The sequence below is a fragment of the Giraffa tippelskirchi genome, chromosome 5, assembly GCF_054371585.1.
Source record: "Giraffa tippelskirchi isolate mGirTip1 chromosome 5, T2T-mGirTip1v1.2.pri, whole genome shotgun sequence".
Taxonomy (NCBI): domain Eukaryota; kingdom Metazoa; phylum Chordata; class Mammalia; order Artiodactyla; family Giraffidae; genus Giraffa; species Giraffa tippelskirchi.
The window spans coordinates 177,482,517-177,489,134 of NC_137279.1; the positions used below are offsets into that span (position 1 = coordinate 177,482,517).

The following is a 6,618-nucleotide window of genomic DNA, read 5'->3' on the forward strand; positions in this document are numbered from 1 at the left end:
GCAATAACATGGATGGACCTGGAGGCATTACGCTTAGTGAAATAAATCAAATACTTTATGTTATCCCTTATATGTGAAATTTTAAAAGTAAAATGAATGAATATAACAAAACAGAAGCAGATTCCCAGAAATAGAGAGCAAACTAGTGGTCACCAGTCGGGGAGAGAGGGACAAGATAGGGTTGGGGACTAAGTTACTACTATGTATAAAATAAAGTACAAGGATATATTGCACAGCACAGAGAATATAACCAATGTAATAATTTTAAATGGAGTATTATCTGTAAAAATTCCGAATCACTATGTTGTATACCTGAAACCAATATAGTATTATAAATTAACTATCATCAATTTTTAAAAAATGATTCTACTGTGCCACTATAACTCTCTGTTGTCTGGAGTCCCCCTCTCTGTTTGTGCTGTCTCTCATGCTTTTAACTGTCTGTGTAATTCTAGTGCTGCTGGTGATGTGTTTCTAGAATAACAGACCAACCATCTTGGTAACTGTGTTGGTTCCTTCCGTTGCTGTGTGTTTCCTCTGCTGCTGTGTCTGCTTCCCTGAGCTGCACCATGAAGGACTTGTGGCAGTAGGGTTTTCTGTCAGCAATCACTACAAGGTGAGTGTTTGGGTGATTCTTGGCGGGGAAGGGTGGGGGGTTATAAATGTCAGAATAACAGAAGTTTTATTCTGAGATGTCAACATGGCATTAAACACCTTAGATTTCCCCCAGGGACTTACTGGATTTCCACAGAATGATCCTTCTTGGTTTGGCTGTGTGTGTGCATGCTGTATTGCTTGTCTGAAGGTAAGTGCCAATCACTCCATTTTGAAGGTTAAGGGGTAGGGGAGTGACTGGTGCAAGCTTCTGCAGAGAAAGACCTTCTACAAACTCCTTCATTTTTAGGTCCACTTTTCATGTCTGTCCTCAGTACTTGCTAGTTATGAACTCAGAGCCTCCGTGGGATCTTGCCAGGAAGACTGGCTGTCACGTCCATCACCTACCTTCTGGGCTATGGCTTCCTCCACTCTGCTGAGCCACCAGTGGGTTGTCATCCACTTCTAGAAATGTGTTGACATCGCTTCACCTGCCATCCCATCTCCCTGCCATTCTCTTTGCTGTTAGGTGTTTATATTCCTATTCTGTCCTTTTAATGGGGGTCTCAAAAAGAAGTGGAAACAACTATTTGTGCTCACATGACTATCTTGAATCTTTAATGTGTTCGCATGCTTTGCAAGTCTCCCAGGATATTTGTTGTTTGGATATTTTTACAACTGCTTTTTGGGGATGGGTGTACCACTGTCGCCAAGAGTTGGACACAACTGAGCGACTGAACTGAACTATACCACTGTTAAGTGGTGAGGCCTTCGTTCTGCTGAGCCCCTTGATGTGTTTGCGTATACAAATTATCATCAGAAGCTGAACAGAGAGTAAAACAACCTGGAGTTTCCACAGCAATCTGAGAGAACGGGTAAGGACAGCGATGGGAGGAAAGAAGAGCAAGTTAGTCTCATGCCCTGATGAGACCCCTCCCCAAGATTCCCAGTCTCTCGAAGGGATTCTCGCTGTACAAATGCCCGATATGACAGAACTTCCCAGGGACTCATGAAGGTGCTTAGTTCTGTGATAAAGCAAATGGGGACAAAACAAGTGATGAAATAAAATTTATGTTTTATGGTAAGACAAGAAAATTTTAAATAAAATTTTTATTTTCTCCTCCTCCCTCCCCTTTAGTGTGTGTTATATACACCTTCACTGACCAGACCTCATTCAGAGATAATATTTCTTCTTAATCTCATCCAGACTTATAACTCCTTGGGAGATAACCTTCCTTCTTCATCTTGGAAGGGGCCATGATGACCCATGGCCCACTGCCTGCTTTGTACACACAGATCTGGATTGTGTAAACTGTCAATAACCAACACTTAACGTACAACCCTCTGTCTCAAAAATTTATATAACTTTGCTTTGACCTCTAATGGGTGGAACAGTTCTCAGAGCTTTCTGAGAGGCTGTTCCTGAGTCATAATCCTCAGTATGGCTCAAATAAAATTTTCCATTTCTTTCTTAGAGCGACTGGTTAATTTTTTGTTGACACAGAGGACTGCACAGACCACAGGAACCTCAGGCATGAACGTAATCGTGCGATCTCTTGGCTTTAAAATTCTCTACTGTCCACAACCTGAAATTCTTTATCCTGGCATCCAATACCCTTCAGGACCCAGTCCCCGGCTACCTTACCAACCTCATCTCCTCACCCAGGACAATCTTCACTACCTCAAATGTTTCACTGTTCCCCAAAACACTAAAGCTTCCCTTCCATTGGAAATAGCCTTCTTCTTCTTTAGTAAACACTTAACTCATTCTCCAAGACCAGATTCAATCCTCTCAGCCTTCTCCTCTCCTGTGAAGAGTTTTGGCATCCTGCCTGTGTTCCCCAGCACCTTGTTCCGAAGGGAGTTTCCCTTCCTCTGAGTTCCTAGCAGGAGGGACTGTCTTATTCACTCCTGGGTGCCAATGTCCAGTACAGGCCAGGTTAGGGCCCTCCCCAGGGCTGCTCCCACAGACCCCTGGGAACAACTGTAAATGACACCTATCATCCTGCCTTGGAACTCTGGGTTTAAGTGCCAGTCTCCCACAGTCAAAAGGAATGACTCAGAAAAACAGAGTAGGAATTACTTTTTTTGAAAGGGAAATTTACACTTATAAAGGAAATCTCTATTTGTGAAGGTGACTCCCTCGCTGCACTAGGAGAAAACAGCTAAATAGTAAGAGAATCTTACTGATGGGGAAGGCAGAGACTTAATCTGCAAAACAAACCTTACCCTTGTTTACCTTGCTCTTCCTGGCAACCTCCCATAACTGGCTCCCTCACCCTCACCTTTACTTCGTCTTTGGCCAAAGATGGTATTTAAACTGCTGGTTTAGGCCACGTAGGGCTTCCCAGGTGGCTCAGTGGTAAAGAATGCAGGAGACGTGAATTCAATCCCTGGGTTGAGAAGATACCCTGGAGGAGGAAATGACAACCCACTCCAGTATTCTTGCCTGGGAAATCTCACAGACATAGGAGCCTGCTGGGCTACATGGGGTGGCAGAGTTGGATACAACGGAATATGTCAGACCACCTAGGTGAGTTAACTCATTTTCCCTGGGTGTCTCTCAGGTTTGTGAGATATACACATGAATAAACTTGTTTTTCTCCTGTTCATCTGTCTTTTGTTACATGGGTCTCAGGCAAGAACTCTGAAGGGTAAAGTGGTAGTTATTTTTCACCTCTTCCTGGAGGCTCCTCCCTCTCCCATCACTGGCCTGCTACTGCAGGTGAAGGAGCTCTGCAGGCTGTACCCTGGTTTGGTCACTCACATTAGGGTTGGTGAAAATTAAACCCAGGGTGGGAGCCTCAGGGCATAAGCTGAGGGCCTGAGCAGTGTCCCAGAGCAGGGGAAAGAGAAAAGTCCTGCAGCTCCTCAGTGTCCAATGAAGAGGAAGAGCAAGCCCTGGTTGTCCCAGGGTCCCAAATTACCCTGGGGACTACAGCAAGATGTTGTAATCCCCAGAAGACACCCTATGGGGGAGGGAGAACGAGGAGGAGCCTCACAGGGCTCCAGCTGATCCCTGTTCTTGTTCAGACCCTACCCTTAGCAGCCTGGCCTCAGCTCAGTACACCCCATCTTCTCAAGGAACATCAATTCCTAGGCCAAGCCAAATAACCATGAGAGAGATGTGAAAGAACATCCTTCTGGGATAGGACCACTCTAAAGGAGTAGTGGGACCTGACAGGGAGTAGGAGTCCAGGGAGCAAGGCTTAATTACCATGTAGTCATTAAGAAGGCCTTAGTATCAGGTCTGGGTTGGTTAAAATCCCAGGTGAGCCACCTAGCAGCCATGTGACCTTAAATGGGCAAATTACCTAATCTAACTGAACCTCGATTTCTTCATCGGCAAAATGGAAACAATAATTTTCTTGCAGAATTATGAAGGCTTAGAAATTAGGATCAATAGTAAATGCTGTTATAATCACTATTTCCCAATACCCAAACCTGTGTAGGACTGGTTCCAGGCCTATCTTCTAGGCTCCATCAAAAGCAATCCTGTAATTTGCCTGCACTATGATGTTGTGAGACTGAATGGGAAAGTATTGTTACCCAAATCGTTATGGGTTGATGTCTCTCTGTGGACTAGAGACTGGGAAAATGCCTTGATTCCAAGGAGTACTGGATGGTAGGTGGCAAGACCTGCAGGTAAAGGTACATGTGGGTCTCTGCTTTCATCTGGAATCTCATAGCAGAAGGAACCCAGAACTTTCAGAGCATAAGGAGACCAGGGGTGACTGCCTATCCCAACAGAAGTTGGGACCCAGGAGCTCTGTCTGTGGCTGTGTTGATGTCCCTTAGATCTTTCCTATCATAGAGGAGAGTTCAGGGGTCAAGGTCCTCCAGTGCTGAGGGAAGAGAGGGCCTGTACATAGACTATGCGTGCTAAGCTTTTCCCTTCTCCACACCTACCCACATCCTTTCCCTGCTCCGGACCCTCTGAGGCATCCAGTTAGAACTCCCTTAGGTGAGGCAGGGAGAACTCCCTGCTTCCTGATGCGTTAATAGCTGCTTCAGAAATGTTGATGGATGGAACTGAATTGCATGCAGGCCATAAGGCTGATGGGAGGGGAAGGGGCTTCATGTGAATTCAGTCCAGGGGCAGGGAGCCTGTGGGTGGTCACCACACCAGGATCAAGTGCCCGGAGTTGATGGGAGCCCCACCCTTCCAGGTTTGCCTGCTGTTGAAACCTGGCAGCCACCCCACACTAGAGAATACAGGAGCCACAGCTTCACTGTCAGTATTCCCAGTAACTAGGAGGAAGAGAGAGGAACAGAGTCGGGAGGGAGGAAGGAAGGGGAGGGGAAATGGAGAAGGGAAGAGGAAAAAGGAATGAAGGTGAAAATAAAAGAAGTTAGCAAAAAAGGAAATCAGAGAGTGAATAAATGGACTAATCAGAACTCAATAGCCTGAACCAACACTGAAAACAAAGCCTATAAAACTGGTCAGAAAAGGGCAAATGAGATGGGCCAGCAAGCTCAAAGCAGGTCCTAGGTCTTACTGGCAAGACTCCAGGTCATAGCAGTTGTCACTAAGGCTCTGGGTCTGGAAGGTTAATGTTACCAAGCTCCCCAGACTGAGCGGAGACCAGCAGACCTAGCTTGGTAATGAGCAAAAATGAAGAGCTGGCCTAACTGGAATCTCAGCTCAGCCATTAAGCCGGGTCCTTTAACCCGTCAGAATTTCCTTACCGTCAAAATGGGGATACTGCTCCTTTGCAGACTAGTCATGCAAATCAGAAATAACTGGCGCTCAGTAGGTATTAGATGGCAACTTCTAAGCTTTATTTTTGGCCATGTGGCACGTGAGATTTTAGCTCCCCAGCCAGGATCAAACCCGCAGCCCCTGCAGTGGAAGCAGTCTTAAACCACTGTACAGCCAGGAAGTGCCTGGCAACTTCTATTATTAGGAAGCAATTTATACATACAAGTTGGGTGACTATATGTTTAAAATACTTTGTATGAAGATTTTCAAGGAGCAGGAAAATGTATATGAAATAAAAGTGCTTTGTAAACTGAAAAGGACCCTACAAATATCAGGGAATTGTTTGGAAGTCATGTTTTATGGTTAGAAAAAATAAAGGCACATCCCTTCCTGGGTGGGTGGCAGGATCCCGTTGTAGTAGGTCAGGTCATCAGCTGTGCCAGTCACGTTCTGCCAGCTGGCAACAGATGAAGAGGGCCCCTCACTCTGGAAGGGTGGCCAGAGAGGGGGGTCTTTCATATTTGTTGGAGGAAATCTGGGTGAACTCTATAAACTTTAATGCAGAAAACACTGAAAACTTGCCACATGGAGCCAGGCCTTCAGAAGGGCAGGAAGCCAGGCCTGACCTCTACCAAGCTGTCTCAACCTTAGGAACTAAACTGCTGCTTAGTTGCCGTAGAGAGGCCAAAACTCTCTCTGTAGGTTCATCTTGTCCCAACCCTCAGCCCCTATTCCAAGTTACTGTCGTATTTCCTAGGCACAGAATAGTGTCAATCCATTATCAATCTAAAGTTGAAAAGGTTCTCATGCTTGGCACTGACGTCCCACAGAGCAGAGGGTCCAGGACTGTCTCAAGAGGGCACGCGCTAGCTCCCACTTCCAGGAAATCACCTGGTCCCAGGCCAGCTCCCTAAGTGGCTCCTCCTTCAGAAGCTAACAAGGTGAATGTAGTGAAAGAGCATCAGCTCAGAACCAAGGGAGACCCAGGTCTGAACCCTGGCTCTACCAACATACCCGTAATGTGACTTCACAGCGACTTCACCTTTCCTCACCTGTCTCCTCAACATACTCCCTTGCAGGCTGCTGCAACAACTAAATAAAGAATGGGAATGTGACCCGTACGATCCAGGGCACACAGTAGATGCTCAATTAATATTACTTCCCTCTCTCTCCCCTTCCTTCTCACAGACCTCAGACAGCTGCTTCCTTTTGCTTTTCAGAGCAGTCACCCATTCTTTCTTGAAATTCAACTCCCTTCCAGAGTGGTGGCAGTGGGACCATCTCTCCACCTCTTTGATGCCCCCAAATAAGTACACAGGTCC

The 6,618-nt window shown here is 46.0% G+C and overlaps 1 long non-coding RNA gene across 2 annotated transcripts in view; it reads left to right on the forward strand.

Moving 5' to 3' along the window:
* The window catches only part of LOC145506842 (uncharacterized), a 34,709-nt gene extending 33,020 nt beyond the window's left edge, over positions 1-1,689 (forward strand). The window contains exons 4-6 of one of the 2 annotated variants that reach the window (XR_014054374.1): positions 456-616; positions 720-805; positions 905-1,689. This is a non-coding gene — a long non-coding RNA (uncharacterized LOC145506842). The remainder of the gene's footprint in view (positions 1-455; positions 617-719; positions 806-904) is intronic. The other variant, XR_014054375.1, reaches the window with a different exon arrangement.
* The last annotated feature ends 4,929 nt before the right edge of the window (positions 1,690-6,618 follow it).